General features: G+C 37.7%; 1 protein-coding gene across 2 annotated transcripts in view; it reads right to left on the bottom strand.

Moving 5' to 3' along the window:
* The window catches only part of LOC120798881 (cadherin-18-like), a 213722-nt gene extending 188147 nt beyond the window's left edge, over positions 1-25575 (bottom strand). For both annotated transcript variants that reach the window (XM_040143670.1, XM_040143671.1), the window contains exon 1: positions 25446-25575. The gene's annotated coding sequence lies outside the window, so the exon portion shown is untranslated. The remainder of the gene's footprint in view (positions 1-25445) is intronic.
* Between the last annotated feature and the right edge of the window lie 1067 nt (positions 25576-26642).

Raw genomic sequence — 26642 nt, 5'->3', positions numbered from 1 at the left:
TTTTACTAATCAATTTACCAGGATAAAGTAAAGAATCATGTATTTCATTCAAAACTGCAGAAATATTTTTTCTTTGGCCATTTTAGGGCAGTGGGACAAGCTATGAAAACAACACTAACATGTAACAATTAACTATTACAAAAGCATGTACAATGTACAGTATGGAAATTGGAACCTATGACCTCAACCACAACACATGATACATTTATATCCCCAGGCCAATTTCTATGTGCAATTATGTCACAAAGATTATATATATTTTTCTTTGAAACTAATAAAAAAGCTCATGCACTACTTCTGTTACCTGGGCAAGAATTGGCACTGCCACTTCATATGCCAACAAATCTTGATAAAATTCAAAGTTTCACAACAATGATACTCAAAAGCAACAGAAGGGGATTCTATCACAAAGGTATCCTTTACCAATCCAAACACAGGTAAAGTATAGTCCACATCCACGATAATCATAGACTTCCCATTGACGTACTTTTTACCAATGAGGATAAGCCATTTCAGTTTTGCCTTAACATAATCGGTATTTGTCACCTCTGAGGCAGGCCCCAATTCTCTCTCATTTACAGGAATGGGATGCTCAATGCCTTCACTCTCACATCATTCGAGTAACTGTTTATGTTTTGCAATTGATTTACAAACATTTTTAAAATTTAACTTAGAAGCCCATTGCTTAAAATAACTGTGCTTTGCCTCAAATCACATGCACATACTCCTTATTAAAGGGCCAAAAGATTCTATTTGATTCTATTATTCTACTCTTTAAATTTGTTAACATTAGCTACCAAAGCGGTTACACTAACAGGACAGGGCTTATTTTGTTTATCAAGAGGAAGGAAAACTAAATGGCTGAATTGAAAACATCTAGTTCTCTCGGTCCTGACAGAATATGGTGTTTAAATAAGAACTTAACATCCATTGGTGCAACACACAACACAAAAATTACGTGCATTATATCCTGTGGTGTTTGTTAGATGAGGTCAAATGAAGGAACATCAGCTAATCTGCTTCTTCTGTTAATTTCATAAGTGGTTTTGACGGATGCCTTCAAGGTATCTGTGCTTGCTTTTGCTATTTCAAGACACTGCTTAATGTACTTCTCTAGAGTTCTTTTAAAAGACTTATTCTCCTCAAAATGTCTTTGCATATCCTCAAAGGTGCATTCAGACTGTCTACACTTGCTGTAGGAAAACCCAACACATTCTCTGAAGCCAGCCTGCTCGTGTTGGGAAAGTGTATCTTCACATGAGGCCATAACAGCACCCAAGAAGTCAATTTCATCATTTGGCGTTTCAATCTTAGCTGCGATCTTCCATAATTATTTTTAAAATAACATCAGCGCCTCAATGAAAAACATCACTAGCCTTCATATCTCAACAAAATTTGGATCAACATTACCATTAAAAATTTATTTGCAGAAGCCTATAACCCTAGGGGGTTTGTCTGTGTACAAAATTATTTGCAGTGCATCAGGCCTTACAGAATGTAAAGGATGAAATTTTTAAAAAGGCCCCATCAGTAAAGTCAGACAAGAATCTGTCTCTGCGGTACAGTGTTCAACATGGTGAAGCTTCTGGAATTGGATAATAACTTCTTTAGACTTTTAATTAGCAGTACACACAGAAAAAAAAAAAAAAAGTTTCTTATGGCCATGACCTTTGAATGATCTTGCTTCACCCGACAAATCTTCAGAGACACTACCACTTCCTCTGGGTTGACTGGACTGAAAATTCCCAAATGGTTCAATTTTGTCCATATGCAGTAACGGAGAAAGGATCCATGAAAGTATCAAACGTAGCATGTGCCTCATCTTGAACCTGAGTGGTCGCCTCGGGATGTTCTTCAAACACTCATCTCATTCTGTCCCTCAGCGTATCCAGGAGAGCAGCTTGTTGGTACTGTTGCACCCTCGCAATGGTATCGGTAATTGTTCTCTGTGAAAAGTTTGAAATTAGTCTTGATTTTTTTTTGCAATTAACATAACATGCTGTTCCACAATATGCAAGGTATTACCATTACAAACAAATTAGCTATCAGTTGTATAATTTATTGACCTATCAGGCCAAGCTTACCTGTGCCAAGTGGCGTCCTTCCTGGACATTGATTGCAAAAGCTGCTGCAGATCTGGCAATATCAGATCTGGTTACAGATGTTCCAAAAGCAGCTTCTTCCTTTAATAATGATTACAAAAAGAAAGGATATTTCATTTTAAATCCTAGAATGAAAGAATTAATTCAAGTACACTCATGGGCTAAAATACATCAATCATACATATATATGTATAGACATATACACACACAAACACACACACACACACACACACACATATATATATTTATATATATATATATATACAGACACTGTGTATATATACCATATATAAACTTAAATTTCAGTTTACTTAGGCACATCCAGTCGCTGAAGGGGAATCTGTTGCAGATTCACAGAACTCCTCTTCATGTGAGAACTGAATGTGGAAGTATATAGAGAGTTGAATTTTCAGTGAGGATCAGCTTCATTGCAACTAAATTCAATTTCATAATATTATTGGAATTCCGTTTGAAACTAATAAATAAAATTTTAAATTATGCTATTCAGATTCAGTTTTTAAATGCAATTGTTCAAGTTAAACAATACAAATTCAAATATAAATGATTAAATTCAGTTTGTAGTGACACATATTTCTGCTCATATAGCCTTGCATACAAACGGTAACTTTAATGCTTGTGTTTGACCTAGAGTTAATAGCCTACACTTCACCAGATAGGCACATAGGTGGCACTCGGACCTCACAAATTACCCCAGGCTATGTTGCTCAAACATCACACAACAGTCTTTTAACAACATGGGGTTGGGTAACTAGCTAGAGTTATTTATGTAGTTTTGGTAATGATTAATTCCATGATTTTCTTTGCTCAACTTTGTTGGTGAACAAGAAATCACTGACCATTCTTGCTCACAGGCTCCATGACCCCCTTTCCTGTCCAAGAGGTATAGATAGCAAGGTATCTTGCTAATTCACACTTACCAGATAATGTGGTGTAGAGAGCTGTGTTTCAAGTGAAGTGACATGTGGCATTACTCCCAGTCGTTGCAGGAGTGGCACATACAGAAGAAACTGATACCCCAAAATTTTACGTCCCTTTTACAGCTGATGTCATTCTCCATCCACGTGGTGGGCATCCAGTCATCAAATACAGAAAGTGTGAATGAGTTGAAAACTTGGAACCATCAATTCCAGAGAAAACCCCAAAATCCAGACTATTCCCATGTATTACATTAATGTGGCTAAGGAGCGACTTTAGATTTAAAGCAACAAAAATGAGATACGCTATGATGTACCTTGTCAGTTGTAGCCTGCTGCTGTTGCCTTTGGACTTAAGATGGAGGGGGGTGTGACACGGGTATTTTCTAAGCGTTATTTCTTTTCCCACTGCATTTTTTGGAAGACCGCTATTCTGCCTCTAATTGGCTAACCCTAACCCAAACCTAACGAATCAGACGCAGAGTTGGGGTAGGTTTTCCAAAAAATGCATTTGGAAAAAAATAATTTATCTATAAAGCGTCACCATTTAACATTAAAAATGAAAGCCTACGTTTTATAATGACACCAATTCTTGCAATTCTGTTATTAAAAATATATATTTATATATTTTATCTGCATCTGCACCAACTCACATTCATCACATCATGATGACGTCAGTCATCTACACTGAAGCAAAAATCATACTGTAGGGCCGTGCAGTTGTTCAGACTTTTCATTTTTTCTATTGTCCTCCACCCATTTAGAGGGCTGCTGGATAGCAAGCCAGCTAACCTTAGCCATTGTCAGCTACACTAACATGTGGTAGGTAACTAACCCTGTGCCTGTTGTTTTTTGCCGGGTAATGTTAATGTTTGGGAACAGCAACCCCAGAGATAGCTTGCAAATTGGGATGGATGACTTCGACGACATCACATTGTCCGTGGTAGGGGGTAGGTCATGTTTAACAGTGCAGCTGGTTTCAGTTGGTATCATTCATGCAACTATTAAAAAAGTTTGTGGATTCAGCTAATAGCTGACTAACTAATTAGTTGGCCAGCCCATTGGGAATCTTTGAATGATGCATTGTTAAGGTAGCCAGCTGTTTCAAAAGCAAGATGATGACAGAGAGGTACCAATAACATGTCTCTTAATGTTTAGCACAGTATCCCCTACAGGTGAGGCATTGTGTTTGACAGCTCTGAGGAAAATTATACTGCAGTTGTCGCTTCCATACAGCTTTTCTAATTAGATCATTTGCATAATAATGCTTGGATGGATTATAAGAGTAGCATGGCTCCAAATAGCTCAGTGCATAGTGCCTGAGTAGCGAGTGTGTGTTCAAGAGAGACATAGAGAGATGGTGGCTGAGCTCAGAGCAGACAGGTGTTGGTGACGGAGCAAAGAAGAAATCAACAGTAGAGTTGTGCATTAGTAGTAAATGTACACCTCTAAGTTTCAGTTTATCTCTGAATAAATGCCGCAGCTCCTTAGTACCCAAGTCAGTTCCCATGTCTTGCTTCCCAGCTGCTTGGTAAAGGGAAGGAGGTTCCCCCCAATAGAAATCAACTTCGGCAAAACAAGGTCTCCGTTGTGCTTCCCGACCATGGCCAGGAAGCTGAAGCAGGAACACTGAATAGGGCTTTGTGTTTCCCATTTTATATTAACTTTTGAAAATAAAATCAAGCTTCCTTCTACATTAACTGTCTTGAACCACCATGTCGTTTCAATAGGTCGGCCTACACGACAGTTTAAGGACAAGCTATTCAAAATAAATCTCTGTGCAACAGAGTAAGAGAAACTTTTTCAGAAAGTATTTGAAGATTAATTGACACTCAACGACTGCATCATTTCTATGAGCAGCCCTTGAAATAAACAACATGGATTAGGCAATTGGATTATAAAACAAGGCTCTTTTATTATAGGATTCATCTTTTCTGTTGTTACTACTGGAAAATTACTGAAAGATAAAGCATAATGGGTAATGAAGTCCATTTCACATGCAAACTTTATCTAGTAGTCCTTAAACCCTCTCTTACCCATTTTTAAACACTGCGTGTTTCTGACCAACTTTTGTCATCATTTAAAGGGGAATTTCAGTATTTTTGAACCTACCTTTAGATGGTTGGTTATAATGAGATATAACTGTCCAAAGTAAAAATCTAAAAAGTTATAGCTGCATTTGAGGTTTCTAACTGCCACCAATGTACTTCTTAATCACATACTGTGCGTTTTAAGCCTGAAAAAAAAAACTGAAACCGTACGTTTTCAAAATCAGTGAGCTTGAATAACATGGTATGTCCATGATGTGCTACAGAAATTTTGCTGCTAGGTCTTAATTAAGTTTATAAAACCCACTACTAGCCATGTAATGCTCAAATTTTTGAACATTGAAAGATATATACAACATACCAGTAAAAATCCTGTTTCCAAAAACAAAAATATTGAGTGTTTTTGAAGGTTTACATCAGGGGCTGTCAGAAGCAGCAACTTCAGCTAAATTATTTCTCAATACTGCAACCTTTTGTCAATTTTGCCTTGGTCAGTTACATTTGATTGGAGACAATCTTCCTCTGTCTTGAACTATATTGTGTTGGAATCCAGAGGAAAAATAATACTTTGTGTGAGGTGGATGCATGACACAAGTGGTCCAAGTGCTTCAACCGCCTCAACAATAATTCTTCCAAGCAACAATGACCTCAGCGACGAAGAACTCAGTCCAGGTATGTGGTAAAAGTGGGAAAATTAAAGAGTGCTTTTAATGTATTAGTTCTCTGTACGTCTAAAGTGCTTACCTGTAGTCTGACTACAGTTGCCTCCATCTCATGCACCAGAGTACATCGATGCACAATATTGGATTTTTAAGCAAAAGCACATGACAGGCCATGATATATTGTGATTATATCACAACCCCCTTACCTTTGATATATTTACAATATATCACAGCATGGAGTGAGCTATTGCTTTTATAAAACGGTTGCCAAGTATGGCAAAATGAAAGTTATAGACATATTCTAATTTAAACCGTTTTTATTAACAGGTTTTATTAGCATCATAAAGCATTCATTAGGCATTGTTTTTACAAACAAATAGGCCCACCAGGCTGCCTGCACATTGTGCAAGGTGGTTGCTATGCAATGTACTAGCTTATTTTATTCACCTTTATCCTTACAACGATCTTCAAAGCATTTAAGGGCCCATTTTGTTTGCTTAACGGTGAACTGTTCTTTTGGTTTTTTTTTTTTTTTTTTTTTTTTCAGTTCGTCAACCTCCTTTTTAAATATCTCTGCATGTCGTCTTTTAGGTTCAGCAGGTGATTTTTCCCCCGGAGATATGCACTGCTCAATCCACTCCTCCATAGTTAGGCCACCACGGAGGTCGAAGTTGACCTTAAATGTTTCCATTTTGTAGCACTTTTTTAGCTAGCTGACTTTTTCCCCCTCACACGTGGAATGATACTGACTTGTGTAAGGGAATTAGATGTCATTGCTGTTGTATAGGGTTATTATATCACTGCTAACAATCAGTCAGATGGCTTGATTTGAGCTTGATCTGGAATCATGGTCTCATCACACCAGTTTTCATAAACTCGACCTGAATACCTACTGACCAGCATCTGTGTCAACAATAATCTCTGGAAGATTTTTGTAGCATTATAGATTTGAGACTCATAAACATTCTTACCAAACACAATGTCTTGAGTAAAAGGCAAATCGGATTTGTACTGGTACACCGCACTTCATACCAAGTTTACATGCTACACACCTTAATTGACAAACATTTAACCACAACAATATTAAAATCTTTGTGTGTTTCATAGATTTCAAAAAGGCATTTGATTCAATTTGGCACAATGGTCTATTTTATGAAGTTATTTAATCTGGTGTAAGAGGTAAAGAATATGACATAAATAATTAGATCAATGTACACAATAAGGGTGGTGTAAAAAAATGGAAACAAAAGGACAACATTTTTCTCTCAGAAGCATGGAGTCAGAAAGGGCTGCTGTATGAGTTTGACTCTATTCAACATCTATATTAACGAATTTGCCGCCATCCTAGAGAAATCAATAGCACATGGTCTCACTCTACACCACTCAGAGATCAAATTCCTGCTCTACACAGATGCCTGGACACCTAGTCCCTAGACAATGGTTTTGATGTCTCCTAGAGAATAGGGGTTACAGCAGAACCTTGACCTACTGCCAGACCCGGGCCCTGACAGTAAACATGAAAAAGACAAAGATTCCAGATCTCAGGGAAAAACATATACCTTCACATTAGGAACACACAAATTAGTACAAATGTAGTACAAATGTACAGATTAATATTATTTAGGATTGAAAATAAATTCCACTGGAAGTTTTAACCCAGCAATAAATGAATTTAGAGAAAAAGCATGCAGGGCATCCTGCACAATAAAAAGACAAATTTACATTCAAATCTCAATTTGAATTTGGCTCAAATAATCCAAATCTGTCATAGAACCAATTCTTCTCAATGTTAGTGAGGTGTTGGGTCCTCTTTCTTACCAGAATTTAGCCCAGTGGAACAAACACCAAGTTAAAATTAAGAATTTAGAGTTCTATAAAAGCATCTTGCAGAGCTGAATTTGGCCAGTTCCCATCATACATCAAAATTCAAAAAAGAGCAATCAAATATTGGCTTGATCAAAAAACACAGCGCCCCCCCACTCCTATTACTACAAAGCCCTGCAATACCAAACACAAAAAAAACTACATCATCAATTGGAACATACAAACAAAAGCACAAAGCAATATGCAGTGCTATATGGCCCCAAAAATAGAATGCAGTTTGGCAGATCACCTGTACAAAGTACAGACTCAGTGAGCACAGCCTGGCCATCAAGACAGGCCAATACAAAAAATCATGGTTCCCCAAAGAAAAGCAGGTCTGCCAGCTGTGCAAGGAAGACACAAGTCGAGACGGACCTACACTCTTTAACAGAATGCACAAAACTCCAGCCAGCACACTGAAACACACACACACACACACGCAAAACACACACACAAACACATACATACCTCCTGGGCAAACTGTTATGCATTCACCCTGACCATTCAGACTAGGTTTGGAGCAGGATATATGCAAATGTCTATAAGATGGTAATATGCATGAGAAATAAAGAAAAAGAAAAAGAATTGGTTATAATAATCATCCTCTTATAGTGATAAATGTGACCCGGACAGACGTTTTCCAGTGCACTGTGTTTCAATATGGTCATACCAAGAAAGCCTAACTGAATTGAAATTGAAATCAAAGATCCTTGCTGCCCTTGATCAGTTGAATCAGGTGTGGGGGTATCATGAGTAGGTTGAACACACTCATGAATAATGAACTAATGAGTCATTTGTGTTAGCAAATGAAGACCTGAAACACATGGTCTGCCAGGAGCAGGATTGGGAAATACTGCTGTATGTGGCCAGCTAAAAGATTTATTTTAAGTGGGCCTAATGTTGCCATTTTTTTTGTCCCATGGTGGATTTCACCATCCCCCTCTTGACAGCACTACTGTCACTTTTCCCCTCACCAACTCCACCACCTAAACGGCTCGGGAATGCCAGTGAAGCACTGCTTCATATCCTTCAGATGAGAATTGCTATGTTGATCCTCCTTCAATGTAGCCACTGTAATATGTCCTCACACTTACTGCTTTACTGCTCTACTCTTGAAAGTCTTCTATTCCGCATTGAACTGTTGTCCTTGTCATTCAATTCTAGCCAAGAGAGGATCCATTGCTTTACATGGAGAAGCGGCCTTCTTTCCAGCCCAGTGTTACTCTACCACAGAACGGCCTGCATCCTCGCCGTGGGAAACATACCTGTGAGCATCTTAACAACATCCCTAAAATGGGTCGCAACCCTCCTCTCAGTCATTCAAACAGAGGTACTAGGCGATGCCATCCATGGGTTTTTTTGATTCCGTGCTATCGGTATAGTTTTATTTCATTCAGAAATATTTTTTATCATTACTTGTTATTTTTACTTCTTTGATACTCAAAACAGTATAACCTTTTTTGTTCTTAAATGGTCCAATGTCATTTCACTCTCTGTCTCTAGGTCGCTGTCTTGTTCTCTGTCACTCTTTCTCTCACTCTCTGTCTCTGTCACTGTTTTTAGCTCTCTCTCATTCTCTCTCACACTCTCTCTCTGTCTCTCCCCGCTTTTAGAAAAAAGTGTATGTTGTGAAATGCCTTTTCTGTGACAATGAGTGTCTTGAGAGTAGACTATAGGTTACCCCCAGTCTAGAAGTGCAGTAGGTTATCGAATCACCAGTTTTTTTAGTTTTTTTATTTCTATTTAATTTTTTTTATTTCTATTTATTTTTTATTTTTTTGGCAATATTTTAATTTCGCAGCACTAACAATAAGACTGTTAGTGGTGTAAAATTGTCAATAAATGTTGTAAATTTCACTTGCAGTCCTGCTTGTGATTTCAGTAAAATCAGTTTCCTGTTTTAAGAGGTACTGTATGCTCTGAGATTAAGATCCAGGTTTAAATTGAATACGTGTTTAGGTCTAACTCTTTCAAGATGAGCCGACTTGATTCAAGTAACAGCATAATAATAAGTGATTTCCACTTAAATTAGTGGAATTATTTTCTTCCAAATTATTTCTTGTTCCTTCACATTCATTTTTTCAGTGCGCTAAAATTAAGAATGCAAAAAAAATCTCAAGTAATTTGATCTAAAAACCAGCATTTTCATTTATTTCAAACCTTTGGACACTTATCAGAGCCTACTTATTTCTTCACCCGATCAAACTTATTTTAAGATTTATTGTCAAGTAAAAAGATAGTTTTTTTTATATTGAGTTTTCTCCTCAAAGTGTGTGTTTATTTCTCGTATTTTCGCTAATCTTTTTTCAGTGAACAGGTTTGGACCCTTACCACTCTCCAAAAAAGATCATTAAAATATTTGCAATAAATCCTAGTGCCTAGACAACTAAATACGTTGTTTTGTCAAAAAAGCCTTTTCGACAAATACAAAACACCTTCATATGGGGGTTTACAGCAAGCTACTTTATATTTTTGACGTTTGGTCAAGTACGGGCAACTAAAACTACTTGGTTTATTTTACCAAAAGATCATCCTGTATTAACTGAATTTCATCTGGAAAGAGTAGCTTCTTCACCATCATCACTTTGAAAAAAGTATTGTATAATCTTACTTTTCTGTGAAGGAAGTTCAGAAATGGAGAATTTCCACTGTCTCATCTTCAACTGGATCCGACTATTCTATAACTTTCTGTTTCGAAAATAATTATCACAGCGAAAGAGCCTGGAAATACCGTGACCTACAGTACTGTCATGAGAAGAAAGGCCTAGCAACAGAAGTCTGCGTGTGTGTGCGTGTTCAAACTGTGCATTACAGAATGACAGAACAGAGGATTTTTACAGGTACATAAATTAGTTCAATCATGTTCAGAATTAAGATAAAATTGCTCTAAAAGAAGAAAAACCAAGCTGTAGGTATGTACATACATATGTTGTTGTATGTTCCACCAACCCTCTGTACTTTTAACAAAGCCTGGTGTTGTTAAATGTATAAAATGCTCACAGGAGAAAATGAATGAAAACAAATTAAATCAGATATTGTGACATTTTGGAGTTTACTGTACTTTAAATTGTGAACTGTATTTGAAGGGATACATCCAACCAATCAAACCATTTAAACAGCAGTATAACTAACAGCCCTTCTGCTGCAATCAAGGGCAGAGGCTGTACTAAGATTTCTTTTGGTTTTCTTGAGATCTATCAAAACCAATTAGCCATGGATTAGCATCCAATGTTGCTAATTATGATGCTAATTGAAGGGGAATACACAGCGGACCTCTGAAGGAAGGCTGAGGCTGTGACTTGAATACTGACAAGATTTCTGACTTCCATTTCTCCTGTTCTCTTTTTGTATGTTGGTGGATCTATATATCTATCTATCTATATAAAAAGGTTGATAACCATGTATTTTGCAGGTGGTAAAAATGATATAATGAAATCAAATGGCTTTGTTGTTGAAAATAATATTGATTTCAGTTAGTTATACGCATAAAATATGATTGTATTTCAAAGCTGACAGTTAAACAATGTGCCATATGATGAGCCTCATTCACTCATATGTAAGCTTTACACATGGATTAACTACTAAGCAAAAATCACATTAACAGCTGTCTGCAAGAAACCCTGAGAGCCCCGTTTCATATTTAAGTATAATTTCACAGTTACACTTTCACTGAGGGACATTATTTGATGGTCTTTATTAGAATACATGCTTGACTTCTTCTCTCTCCTGTAGTTTTGAGCTTTCTCGTCTCTTTCCTCTCTCTTCCTGTCGCTTTCTGCAGATATTTCTGCCCCTGGTGCTAGAGAGTCTGGATCTGTGACTGCAAAACACCTACTGCCCCCATGATCCTGCTCAACACCCACTGCTTCAATTCGGATTGTGTTCAAGGTACCTTATAAAAGGGAGTTTTTCCTTGCCACTGTCGCCAAGTGCTTGCTCATGTGGGAATGTTGGGTCTTTGTAAATAAAGAGTACAGTCTAGACCTGATATACATGAAAAGTGCCCTCAGATAGCCTCTGTTATGATTTGGCGCTCTATAAATAAAATTGAATTGAATTGAGCATCACATTTACACATCCTTTTAACATTCAATAGATAACCTGTCAATATTTTCACTGCCTTTATGTCTCTCTGCCAACCTAAAGTATTTTTAACAGTCCTGGGTGTCTTTACCCTATGCTGCTGAATTTTCAAGATACAGTATTTAGATTGTAGGTTTCAGTGCTCTTCATGCGCTTTTTTTTTAATCTCTCCCCCTGTGTCTGAATGATAAGCTACAATTCCCTGTGCTGTAGCAGAGTTTCAATGCCAGTGCAAACACTGTGCTGCACTGGCTGTATTCTCTCCCACTTTCAAACCATTTCAGGTGTCTTGTGATTCTGGGGTCTTTATTGTAATTTTACATTGTAAATCCATCAGGCAAGGCTGATTGAATGATTTAGTGAGGGGGTAGGAGGATAAAGATAGGTCACACGACACCAATGCTTCGCAGTTACTGCAGTACTGCATCGCACATTTCTAATTTGGGTTCTAATGTTCTGTAATTCTGTATTGTAGAGGGACAACATAAGTTACTCTGATAATGTACCCTAACTTCAATCACAGGAATGACCTCCACAAACCTGATGGTGCTGTTTGTTGGAAAAAGTACATGGCTCTTCAGTTTGTGGATCTTGATGTCAGTATAGTTTATGAATCTACCATAAACCATGACCTGTTGTCATTGTAATTAATGACTCATGATTTAATGGAACTGTGTGTAATTTGTATAAAGCCTGATGATTACTTACCCCCTTAACGAAGCCTTCTGTACAACTACGTAAGCTCTTATATTGCCCCTGTTCTGTCACTGCAGAACAGGGGCAAGACCTCTTGAATCACTAATGATATCTCTGTTTTTTTTTTACTCCAGGGAGTCAAATAGGTCAGGATTGGCTGTTTCCCTGGCTGGAAAAAAAAACAACCAAGCTGATCAGAGCATTTCGAGCAGGATTATGAATGGGGATGTCATTCTCCTGTGCCAGAGTAAGAGTGCATTCCAAACAAAAAAGGCCTTTCTCAATACAGAGCATGCCAATTTCAGACTCCTGCACCTGAGTTCAAACCTGGCAAGTACAACTCAGGGGTTCAGAATCCCAAGGAGGAGGACTGATCCAATTTGCAACTTGCAATTGAAACAGCAGCATTACTGCTAATATCAGCAGCTCAGCTTGGCACTGGTAATTACACTTCAACACAACTGTGCCTGACTGTGTGATTCTGGGGGAAAAGGGAATGGGCAGTGAGTTTAGTAAAATATACACTTGAAATCTGAACCGGTTATTTTTATTAAAAATTTAAAAAAACAATATATAATATGGACTGCACAGCCTCCGTTAATTTTCGTTGGTATATTTTTATTCATTTTTCTTATCTAAATGTGGTGATATATCTATACATTATGTATTCAACTTTATGTTCTCAGACAAACTAGCAGCATCGAATGTTATATTTCAACACAGAGCCAAATTTTATCTTCCAAAGGGATTTATATCATATATCAAAACGAGACGCATAATGGAGCCGGTAGTAACGTGCCAAAGTGCTTGGTGAGATGAGATTGTTTTCCTGGCTTTAAATGAAAATTGTTACTTTCTCACATGAAAAAATATCAAAACCTAAAGGGGACCTATTATGCGCATTTCTTGGACTCCACTAAAGTAGCTTTCAAGGATTCACTGTTCAACAAAAGTCCATATCAATCTCAACTGCCTGTTATGCAGCCTGTCAGTTTAGCCTCTGACTGAAACAGGCATTATTAGCTCAGGTCTCCATTAGAGGCCTCCTTAAAAGCCCACTTTATTCTGATTGCCTGCCGGGGTGGTGCAACCCGGCAAGTAATCAGCAGGCTTGCACCGCCTTATCCTCTTACCGGAGTGGAGGTTCTAAAAGCAAACTGTAAAACTAAGTAATTAGTACTTAAAACTAAGTAACAGAACATAACAGAAATGGCAACTCCTCAAATCTACCGGTACATGTTCGAGCCCAAATCTGATCCGCAATATGAAAGTGGATAGAACGAACATCCGCAGCAGCGAACATTTCGCCAAATGACTGTAAAGTAAACCTGCAACAATGGTTATTTGCATGTTGGAATACATTAAATGCCTGTAGTACTACTCAAGTAGACGAGCTGTCTTTGGAGCGAATGAAAGTTTAAAGAAATTTTTTCTATTTCTGTGACAAGCTTGGAATTATAAGATTCTACTTGCATTCTGAGTGGTGTTAAGATACTGAGCTGGAAAGTTTTAACATCCTAGATATTAAAAACTGATAAACAGGAAAGTTCTCTTTTCTTTGTCAAAATAACATAAATGGGTTTTTCGGAAGCTCTGTACTGTACGTCTGGATATATATTTATATATATATATATATATAGATATATATACAGAGTGGGGTCCAAAAGTCTGAGACCACTTTCCCATTCACTTGAATTGGAAAGGGCAGATTGCAGTTATCTATCACATTTTCCTGTATCCTCCATACATTAAAACAATAGAATTTTGCAACGAAGGTCAATAAGAAAAAAAACAAACATCAAAGACTATCTTTGAACAAAAGTAGGGGTTACAGGATAATTGCACATTAAATTCCCCTTAAATTCCCAAGCTTTTCTTGAGTGAGTTGCTTCAAAGACTCAGCTTTTTGTAAAAGTATGAATTTCTTCTTTTAAAAAGTCACTTAGTCTCGCTCTAAATATAAATATGTGGTCTCTGGCAGAGTTTTGCATAACAAATAAAAAGCTGGTAGAGGATGAATAATGTTGGACATCTCAAGCCAATATAACAAAATCTTCCCTGTCTGTCTTGTGCACTTGCAACACTTCCGTCAGGTTCTCGGGACACATTTGAATATAGAAACAACAATTACTAAGTGCAAAATTTGTTTAATGTTTGAACACTGTATGTACCCATTTTGTCGGACATATACTGCACATTTCCATCCATTTTAGAGATACATTCCATTCGGATGGGGAATGTAGAGTAAAGAGCTGCTCTATCAGCATGTAAGGCCTACCACAAGGAGCCTGGTTGATGGAGGTGCATGGCTAGATAGGTGGATGGATGAATGGTAAGATGATAGTGAACCTAAGCACATTTCAGTAGTACTCTCTTTATGTGGTTTGGATGTAAATGTAGATTGCTTAAATTTGTTGTAGTACTGAATAGCTCATCAAGATCCCAGTATTTCCTTCCTGGCAAAAGACACCTTCTAGGGCAGTTTTAATTTCATTGATAGCTTGAAAAGAAAAATAACAGATGGTGGATTTGACAGGACATATATACATAAGGCAGATATGAAATTCTGATGCTGCCCACTGTAGCAAAACAACAGCTGGAACACTGTAAACACCATCAAAAGTGGGATAGTTGGTGCCAGACAAGTATGTAAAAGCATTCACTACAGCAAACGCGCAGAGTGAGTCTGAACAAGACAGAAAAGGTTATACACAGTCAGAGTTAAATGACTTGCAGAAGGACACGTCACTGCAAGTTGCTGAAGTCTGAGGACACACATTGCAGTGGGTCTGCTCACTCATTTTAGCAAGCTTTCATTCATAACCTCACTAATTTAAGCAATAAACTTAAGCAGCGCTGTTCTACACTTAAGAGACTCAAACCTACAGGGGGCAAAAATGGGCTACTCCTGCCCTTAGAAGAAGCATGCACTTTCTCAGTAAGTGAACAATTTCACCAACTCTATTGACTGTTAAGTGTCTTGATACTATACATGAATTTGAGCAGAACTCATATGTAAACCATTTTATAGTCTAAACAATAAACACAATACAGATACAGACACAAACTTCACGATGCATCGCCAAAATTAAAATAAACTATTGGAATTGTATTTTTTGTAACATGGTAAGAACTGTCACCTCATAGATAGACTGGAGGTTTGAACCCCACTGGGGATGGCCGGGGGATTTCTTTGACAAGTTGTATGTTATACCCATGTCTCTGTGGGTTTCCTCCCACTGTCCAATGACATGCAGGACTCTAAATAGCCTGCAGGAGTGATTTTGTCCATACTGTACAGTACAATGTTTCTCTGTCTATGAAGCCTCAGTTTAACATAATGTAACATTTTGTTTTTTGTTGTCCATGACTTTCAACAGCTTTCACATAGAATTATAATCACACTGCCAGATTAAAACCATTCACTAACTTGAAAGTTCTAAAATAAGGGGCCAGGACCTTCCTATACCTCAGCTGCAGAGAGTACCAGGCCTTTATATTCATATTTTGATACTAGAGACGGGCCTTTATTTCCAATTTCCCCTGTTTATATTATATTATGAAATTATAATTCAGCATTAAGCTTCCCTGTTGTAATTTGCCATTTGCTGTAACTGCAATATCAAGACTTCCCTCATATTTACCTGTTGTCTTAATAAATTCAGTGAAATATACCTCCACAGCATGAATCACATCAGTACAACAAAAGTCACGTTATACTCACCACTCTAATGCTCTCACTTTCTCCTTTTAACTGAAAAAAAATCACTAGTTATTGTTATTCACCAGTTATTTTACGTGCCTTCCATTTTGCAGTTTTTATTTCCTGCACAGGTGTTTCACATTAAAAGCCTCCTAGCAGCTAAAGGGCATAATCCCTTATTTTGACTTCCATTGATGGTAGTTTAAGAGCACATGAAACTAATTCCTGTTAAAAAGAGAAACTCACTGTAACATTGTATAAGAAAACGAGTCACCAAAAACTGCTGACCCAAAGCTGGAAGCACATTATTGTCTAAAATATAATTGTATGCCTGAAAAATGAATATTTTCTTTCATTGCAGCTAAGAGGCCTAGACCAAACCAGGAAAAGCAGACTCAGAATATACTGTAAGTAAGCTGAAATAGTTGAAAAGGTCCTTTTAAAAGTGAAGTTTTTAAGTATATCTTTAAAAAAGAGGAAAAGCAGAAATCTCCCACGTGAAATAACTTACTCATAAAATAAAAAACAAACACAGTAAGAAGTTGAGCCCTGAAAAACCTTAGATTGCTTTCTTTAAAAGTTCCTTGCTTAAAAAGCCCTTTCAGGACTTTTATAGCAACTGTGGGTAGAATTTGTAAGTAGTATGTAGATGTAGTATGTAGTATGTATCATTTTGTGTCATCAACTTATCCTGATGGCATAAATTTGACAGTTTTAGTAAAATGAGACCATTGAGGTTGAACTTGGTGCAGATGTGTTGCTGTCCCTTCATTCATCTCAGTATTCCTGTGATGAGTTTACAGTGCATGCTGGTAGAGCACAAGACACAAATACAGGGGCCTGTTTCCAGACAACAGCATATTGTGTGTTGCTATTCAGTCACCAAGATACAGACACACATAAACACACATATTCTACTTTTATGCCTTTCTTTTTTGATATGTTGACCTCAATGCTCTAAATACATTACATCTCTCCGTAGGCAATGTCCATCTCTTCTTTCTTAACTGTGCTCACTATTATCACTAATGCTGACAAAACACCCGTGGGTAATAAAAGGCATTTATAAAAATGTATTAATGTAAAAGCAAAAAGGATGCATCTCAGTCTTCTCCTAATTTCCTACACTGAAGAAGTTACTAAGTGAACCCTCTTCTCTGTTGACTCTTTGCTCTTCACTGTTACACAAAATTTTACCATTTTATCCTGTAATTTCAACATGTGGTCACAATGACTGCTGGTTCGCAAAAGGTAAGATAAGTGATCATTTGAGTAAATGCAAGTCCTTGCTATTCCTGATCATTTACTGATTTATACAATCCACCATCTGTCATGCCATGGTAATTTATGTCCCTAATAAAGGTCAGCAAAAAGTAGGTTAGACCATTGGCTTAAACTATTAAACAGGACATTATGTTGTGATTGTCAGCTAGTTGCTGACAATCTACCCTGGGACTATAGTTTAAAAACATACAAAAAAGCACTGTTTGCTGCCAGAAAAGCATTTTTCTCAAACTTCTTCATTGTCAATAAATCCAACCCCAGTTCTCAGAAAAAAGTGTCCACTTAGCCACAGGACTCCCTTTTCAGCAAACAACTTTCTGTAATTCTTCATCAGTAAGGTAAATTAAATCAGAGACAAGATGTTCAGCACAACTCCAGCTCTTGTTTTATAGGCCCTTATCCTATTTTAATGTCTTTCAACAGTTTAACTTCTTTTGTAACAATTACTACTGAGTCCCTCATTTCTCTAGTTTATACTTCCCAGCCCCCCAATTGTCACCTAGATGCCGTAGAACCTTCTACTTCTATGATCTCGATTATTAATGAGTCACTGACCACTGGTATGGTTTCCTCAGCACTTATTAATAAACCACTCCTAATGAAATCAAGGCCCTCATCCTAGTCACTCATATTCTGACTCTGACATATTTCCACCCTCCCATACATGTCAAAACTTAAAAAAAACAAAAAAAGTAATAGCCAGTCAACTCACCACTCATCTGTCCAGCAGTACCTGTTTTGATAAATTCAAATCTGAAACTGCCTTGACCAAAGTGCAAAACAGTCTTTTGACTGCTGTTGACTCTGATCTGTTCTCTGTACTTCTATTGCTTGATCTCAGTGCAGCATTCGATACCGTTGATCGTGGCCTGTTATTGCATCATCACCATTATCATTTAAGCATTCAATGGACAGCTTTGTCATGGTTTCATTCCTATTTGTCAAATAGGACTCATTACATTCCTAATGATAACATTCTGCCTTGCTCTATTTCAGTTACATCTGGCGTACCTCAAGTCTCCAGCGTTGGTCCTCTTTTTTTCTGTATATACATGTTACCGCTAACTAATATTATTTGGAAATACGGTATTCATTTTCATCGCTATTCTGATACTACTTACACAGTATATATACTTCATTTCCCAGATTCAACCCAGTTAAACTGTCAGTCTCGCAATTTTTCATGCTTGCCTGTTGGAAATGAAGAACTGAATTATCTATTTTTATTTTGATGAATGTGTAATATCTTGTCACTTGAATCCCATGTTATATCTACTGTCAAGCTAGCTTTTCACGTCCTCCAGAATATACCAAGAATCTGTCCATTTCTTTCAATATCCGTTACAGAGATTCTGACCCATACGCTTATCTCATCAAGGCTTGATAGCTTTAACTTCCTTTTTCTCTGGTCTACCTCAGTCATCCATCAACTGCTTGTAGCTTGTTCAGAACACTGCTGCAAGAATCCTAACCAGAACCAGAAAATTTGATCCCATCCTGAAATTTAAAATAATCATCCAGACCTATAAAGCACATAAATGGACTTGCACCCAGTTACCTCTCTCATTCTACCATATACACCAATATGTCTTTCACCTTTTGACTACAAATGCATTCATAGAATTTGAAAAAATTCAGCTAGCTTAGAGGATTTTCACATCAGGCTCCCCTACCGTTGGATAGTCTTACTGAAGATATCAGCTCCTTCTCTGGAAACCATTAAGGCCAGCCTTAAGACTCAGCTGTTTTCTTTTTCATAGAATTTATAACCTACTGTTTGTTTTCATTGTCCTGTTCAACGCATATTGCTCTTTATGTTTTATCTCTACCAATTTTATTTTATTTTATTTTGTGTTTCTTCTATTAATTAATCATTTGTACTTTTTTTTAGTTTTGCTGTTGTTTTTACTGTTGCAAAGTATGTTGAGACACTCTTGTGTGGAAACGCACTTAAGATAAACTTTGACTTGACTTAACTTGACATTTGACTGCAACCCCTCAGCTAGAACAAGTCAGTCAATTAATACATAAAATATGCTGCAGCACGAGTACAGATAGAAACTAGAAAAAAATATCATATTTCTCCCATACTAGCCTCTCTCCATTGGCTCCCTGTAAAATCCAGAAAATAATTCAAAATCTTTCTCCTTACGTACAAATCCCTTAATGACCAAGCTCCATCGTATCTTAAAGACCTCATAGTCCCCTATTATCCCAATAGAACAATCAGCTCTCAAAATGCAGGTTTACTCGTGGTTCCTAGAGTCTCCTAGATTAGAATGGGAGGCAGAGCGTTCAGCTATCGGCTTCTCTCCTGTGGAAGCAGCTCCCAGTTTGGGGTCGGGAGGCAGACGCCCTCTCTACATTTAAAATTAGTCTTAAAACTTTCCTCTTTGATAAAGCTCATATTTAGGACTGGCTGAGGTGAGCCCTGAACCATCCCTTACTTATGCTGCTATAGGCTGAGGCTGCTGGGGGAACTCCCATGATGCACTGAGCAAGTCTTCTCTCTTCTTCTCTCTCTCTCTCCCCATGCATTTATATCACACTACTGCATGTCATTAGTTTTTGTCTTCTCTCTCCTGGAGTTTGTGCTTTTCCTCTCTGTCCTCTCTCTCCCTGTCCTCATTCTGGAGGTATCTGTGACTCCCGAGCTGCAGGATCCAGATCTGCTACTACTACTCAGCACTCACCTAATAATAATAATAATAATAATAATAATAATTGGTGCTGCTATCATTGCTGCTGTTATTATTAATAACGCTGTTGCATGTATATGTATCACTGTTAGTATTACCATTATAACAACCAGTCTGACAGTGTCTGACTACAGCAGTGTATATAGCTGTTCCTGCCCCCCCCCCCAAATTTCTCTCCTTTTAACCCGACTGGTCAGTGCAGAGTTTTTCTTCTCCACTGTTGCCATGCGCTTGCTCATGGTGGAACTGTTGGGTGTCTCTCTATAATATTGTAAGGTCTTGACCTTACTCTGTAAAGTGCCTTGAGACAATGTATATTATGATTTGGCACTATATACACCGATCAGCCACAACATTAAAACCAGTTACCAATGGGCACAGTGGTGCAGTGATTACTTCAGAGCAAGAAAGTTCTGTTTTCAAACCCTGGTTCGGCCGGGGCCTTTCTGTGTGGAGTTTGCATGTTCTCCCTGTGCCTGGATGTGTTGACTCCGGGTACCTCCGCTTTCTCTTAAGGTCCAAAGGTTAGGTTAACTGGAGACTCTAAATTACCTGTAGGTGTGACTGTGAGTGTGAATTGTTGTTTGTCTCTTATGTCAGCCCTGTGATAAACTGGCGACCTCTCCAGGGTGCACATGCCTCTCGCTCAATGTCAGCTGGGATTGGATCCAGCCCCCCCCCCCGTGACCCTCACAGGATAAGCGGTATAGCTAATGGATGGATATACACTGTACATATAAACCATTCAGTGACAACATTTTTTAAGGTTGTGGCTGATCAGTGTATTTAACATTGAACTGTATCGAATTGAAAAATAAAGAAACCTTGTGTACACATGTGACATAGCAAACCTTACTAGCTGTGACTTTACGTGTCAGGGCTGACATGATCATTCAGTGTTTCTGTTTCCACCAGGCACAGAATGTGAGCCACATGACAGCTTTTGTCATTGCACTCTTTTTACAATTGTAAGTCAGCTGATGTAAACAGACAAGGCCATCCGCTAGATCTTGGTCTGCTCGTAGAAATTTGGGATATTGAGTTTCATGATTTCTGCTTTATAATTGAAAATAGCAACAGTGGATTACTTGTCTCCTCCTCATCTTGAAGGAATCTCAGCATAGAGAGCTGTAAGTCATAATCCCATGTAAATGCTGAACATCTGTTTCCATATAGTAAGTTCATCACGTTTTTTCTTTCTATAGCAATGGTATAATTACTGTATTTGGTGTTTAACTCTCACTGGAGTCCAGTCTCATTTGATTATTTTTTGTTTTAAAAAAACATATTGTCAGTTCATACAACGTGATGTCCGACCTCATGTGTCAGTTTAGAGCTTCATAGACAGGTGCCCACACTTGAAGGCAGAGTAAAACGCTGGCTCTAATAGAGAGGAGGGAGGGAGGCACATGGGAATAATGATGCACAGTTTCAGACAGTCTCTCCTGGAAGACATTCATGGTGTCTCACTTAGTTGTACATGTGAGAAGTAACAGAAACAGAAGCGTAAAAACATTACAAAAAGAGAGAGCAAGTCAAACCCTGAATCCTTTCTCACCTCTGCAAAGCTACCCAGAAAAGTTACAGAAATTGTCAGACACTGCCCACCATCCCCACACTACCCCTCTTTGTGACATCCAAAAGATGTGGGAAAAGGAGGTTTGTGACATTATTTGGCTGTCCGACAAGTAGTTCTGACCTTTCATCTAGCATCACTAGATTACAGAAATTCATATTTGTTAGGTGATTTATTATTTAAGATGAAGACGGTCTTTTGGTGATCCTCTGAATATCTAGTGTGCCAACAGGTTCTATTCTATACTAATTTTTCTATACTAATTTTCTATAATTTGGTTTATGACCAAATATCTACAAAACTAATGGCATAGTTGATCTTTCTTGTATATCCCTGGAACACTGGAACACTATTGGCTGCACTAGTTTGAATTGTAAACCTAGCATCTTATTAGTGCAGACTCTAAACCTTGATATTATTTCATAAAGTGAAAAACATTTTTTAGGAGATGATAAGATTGACTCTCCAGGCTATCCTGATTTGGCAACAATAGGAAGTTGCATGTAAGAGCCATAGAAGCTTCAGGTGGAGTTAGTATTTTGGTTAAAAATAATATAGTGGAGCATTTTAGACTAAATGTGGTGGATAGATCCATGGATATCATAATAGGAGTATGCTTGGAGATGGGGAACTGCGGTATAGTCTAGTTATTTTTTCCTGCTATCTATCACCAGAAGGATCTATACGAGATGGAACTCTATTATGTTTTTTTGTTTTCTACAAGCTCGGGTCTATTTCTTAGGTGCTGACATAATTTATTAACGTAGGGACTTTAAGAGTCGCATCTCAGATAAAGATGATTGCATGGTTGATATTTCCAACATTCCATCTCGAGTGGCAACAGACTTAATTAACATAAACAGCCATGGGGAATCGCTCCTTGAATTTGTCAGGGACTGTAAATGCTGTGTCTTGACTACAAGACTAAATCATGTTCATTTTAAGTCAATATCATCAAGAGGAAAAGCTGTGGTGAATAATATATTCAACAGGACTGTCTGAACACTTACCCTGAATATTTCCTTTCTTTTAACATGTGATATTTTGCTCTGTTGGAACTTATTAGGAAATTTGAAGGCTGTTTTTGCTATTCTCTATATAGAATAACAAATACAGCCTTGGGGGCTGGTAATATGTGACTCCCTCCAAATTCTTATTTTTTAAAACAGTAAGGGACATATCAGCAAATGTGCATGGTTAAGCCATGTCGGATTGCACAAAAAAACTTTGGAATGACAAAAGACAGGCAGTAAGGGAATTTCTGAAATGTAAGGACCCATTGACCAGAGGACAATTTAAAAAAACTCTATTATTATATTATTATTATTGTACTCTACTATTTACTTTTTGACAAGTGTATATAGCTCCATAAAAGACAGTTCATAGAAGGGCAAGCATTACAGCTGGATCATTTACAAAGTAACAACCCACAGTAATTCTGGAAATAAATAAATAAATATGGTCCTAAGAAGTTCAAGAAATTTGCAATGGGAACTAGAATGGCACTCAGTAGAGTTCATACCTCCACTAAGGCCAGAAAATAAATGATCTGCCCCAAAGTTTATTGGCTTATTACCTGCCCCAAAGTTTATTGGCTTATTACCTGGCCCATGCGCATCCCTCCACCAAGTTTGGTGCAAATTGGTTCAGTAGTTTTTGTGTAATCCTGCTGACAAATAAACAGACACGGGCGAAAACAGGCATACATACAGAATAGAGCTATACAATGCTTTCACGGATTTGCTCCTATTTAGGCAATCCAGGCCGACATGGGCTTGGTACTCGGCTCGGTACAACAGAAAATGTAAAATGATCAGTTTGTGGAATCGTGGATCTGCTGTATATCTGCAAGAGCATTTTGTACTGTAATGTTAACTTTAGCTTGAAGAAAGTTTGAAGAAAAATTGTTTGAAAATATCTTGCCAAATTTAAGGACATATACTGTATGTCAAACAAAATCTGGTGCTGAATTATATGTATCTTATATATCTTGTTCTTCTTGTTTAACTGACTCCATGGCTAAAAATACTGGTCCTAGTTGGAAAAGCAACTGTAAACAACGAGGCTCTGTGAAGCTGTAATTAGGCACACCTTTGCTTTAAGCTAAATGCTAATGTTAGCATGATAACATCTTATTTTAGCATATTAGCATGCACATTTATAATAATTATCACTAAATACATATTAATGCTGAGGCTGATAGGAATGTAGCCAATAGATGTTCAGATATTTCGCTGGATAAGTTTAAAACTTTCACCTGCTGCTGGTATTATAGGTAAAGTCAGGGCATCAGAAAAGTCACTGAAATTAATTTTCTATGCAACATTTGTACCAAGTTTCACAGCAATCCAGTCAATATTTGTCAAGACATTTCAAGCCAAAAATGTCAACCTCCTGGTGAGTTGTTAAGCTGCTATCAAATAGATAATACTTTTTTTTTATTTTTATAGATTTTTCAAATTAAAAGCCAAGCAAGAAAGTTGCTAATGTTGCTACAATATTCCTAATGTAGCAACTCTGCAGGATCTGCCGAGTGTCCTTGACGGTAACTTAGCACTGATTGAACAACTGCTATAAAGTAGTTATTGAAAACAATGTTTTTGTTAAAAAAAGAAAGTGAGACATGTGACTGTGACATGACTCTATTGGATGGAAATGGAAATGAACATTATACTGAATTTGTAAAGACAACATCTAAACCTGGAAAAAGTTCTGAGTTTGCATTAAATAGGGAACATGAGATATGAAAGGATCTGGATGACATTAGATGGATGGAGTATATCACAGAATATGAATGCGTGGATAGATGATTAGAATGCACAGAAGAATAACTGAGTAGTTATAAAAACCAACAATATATTTCATTGCTGAAAAAACAAAAACAACAGTGCCACCTAGAGAAAGTCACAGTTCCCCAACTGCTACCTAGCAGATCTAAGCGAAGAAAAAACGTAAAAGTATAGATAATGCATTTTGAGAAATCAATGATCAAAAACACCACAGACATGAGACAAAGATGGACGCAAAATAAAAAGCAAATGGAGATCACCGCACTGACCAGAGCATTCCCACACAGCTCTGTAAAACTTTCACTGGCTGCATTTACACATGAAAAGCCAAATCTTGATTTATAGAGGGATTTGCACATTTTCTCATTTGCGTCACTGAGAAAAGTCTCATCTCAGAAAAGCTTCGGAATATCACACTCGTATGGGCTTATAAAAATCCACAGATAGGTGGATGTTTTAACAATCTGCAGTCACCCAGCTGCCTAGTCTGCATGCAGGACTGCAAAAAAATTGATCACAGTTGATCACTGTGCAAATGATTTCCTTTAAGCTCTGCACTGCTTGTAGTAGAAAACTACCAATACACTGTCTGATAGGGCTACAAGAGAGTGTGTTTGAGGGTGTGTGTGTGTGTGTGTGTGTCTTAATGCCGAGCATATGTGCGATCATATAAAGAATATTCTCTTTTGGCCAAAACCAGTAGCTCCACATATTGAGTGTGAAGCTCTTGACTGAATTTTTATTCATCTACACACATACACACGCTTTCAAATAATACACACAAGATGGACATATATCTCTCTGACACACACAAGTAGTCAGTATAGTGGACTAATTGTAGACAGTTTTTCTGTCACACACATAACAGAAACAGCTGCATTTATTAAATGGCATTTCTCTGCAGTGAAGCAGGAGTGAAAGAAAGATAAAGATGTAGAGTAAGAATTAAAGAGATGAGAGGAAAACATTAGGAGAGGTAGAGATGAATGGAGTGGTGGTCTTTACCTCATGCAGACGGATGTGTTCACACTCCCACTCCTCCTGCTGCGTTACTCTCATCTGTCCCTCTCTCGATCCTGCTTGCTCTCTCTACATCTGCCTGCCACTGTGGACAAGAAAGTGTATATCCCTCTCTCCCCCTGGCTCTTTCTCTCTGTGGCTGTAGCACTGAGAAGAATAAAAGACCGCCTCTGCCCCACCTCTCTTCCTCTTAACTCTCTCTCCTCGTCTCTCTCTCACTCTTTCAGTTCTGTCAGCTCTTTGGTTTAATCCCCACCCCCACCCCCTCCTCTCTCTATGTATACACATATAAACACAGACAAACACACACACACACACACATGCACATATACTGTATATAGACACACACATACTTATTAATACAGTCCTGGTTGAAATTATTGGCACCTCTGAATATTTATCACAGAATTTGGAATCACTTCAGAAATAAATGCAAATTAACCAATTTTTTATAATCAAAAATATTTTAATAAAATGTCCAAGGTTACTGAACAGAAGAAAATAAAAAAACAAAACTTGCATAATAGTGAAAAAATACAAACTCCAAATGTACCCCAGACACAATTATTGGCACCCATAACTAATATTTGGTTGCAGTACCTTTGGCAACAATGACAGCCTCTAAACATTTCTTGTAGCCATGTAGAAGCTTCTTGTTCCTGTCCACTGGTAGTTTCTGCCGCTCTTCCACTGATATAGATTGAAGCTCCCTTAAGTTTGCAGGAGTCATTTCTGCTAGTTGACCTCATTGCTGACCAGTTTAAAACAGTCCATCTTTTCCTTTTCAATCTTTCTTTTTTGCTGTTGGATGTGTGCTTTGGGTCGTTGTCCTGCTGAAAGACCCCAGACCTTTCCATCAAACCTAGTTTTATGAAACTGGATTACACATTTTGCTCTAAAATGCCTTGGTAATCTTGTGATGTCATCATTCCTTTGATACATTCAATTCCTCCAGTACTAGGTGCAGCAAAGCAGCCCCACAGCATGATAGAACCTCCACCATGTTTTACTGTAGGTAGGGTATTCTTTTCCTTATGGATTTCATTTTTGTCACCTATAAACAAACTGATGCACTGCATTCCCAAAGAGCTCTAAGTTAGTTTCATCTATCCATAGAACCATATCCCAGAAAGACTGTGGCTCATCTATGAAAGTTTTTACAAACATTAGTCCTGACTTTTT

The sequence above is a fragment of the Xiphias gladius genome, chromosome 14 (assembly GCF_016859285.1).
Source record: "Xiphias gladius isolate SHS-SW01 ecotype Sanya breed wild chromosome 14, ASM1685928v1, whole genome shotgun sequence".
Classification (NCBI taxonomy): Eukaryota; Metazoa; Chordata; class Actinopteri; order Istiophoriformes; family Xiphiidae; genus Xiphias; species Xiphias gladius.
This window is presented reverse-complemented; position numbering and strand designations above follow the sequence as displayed.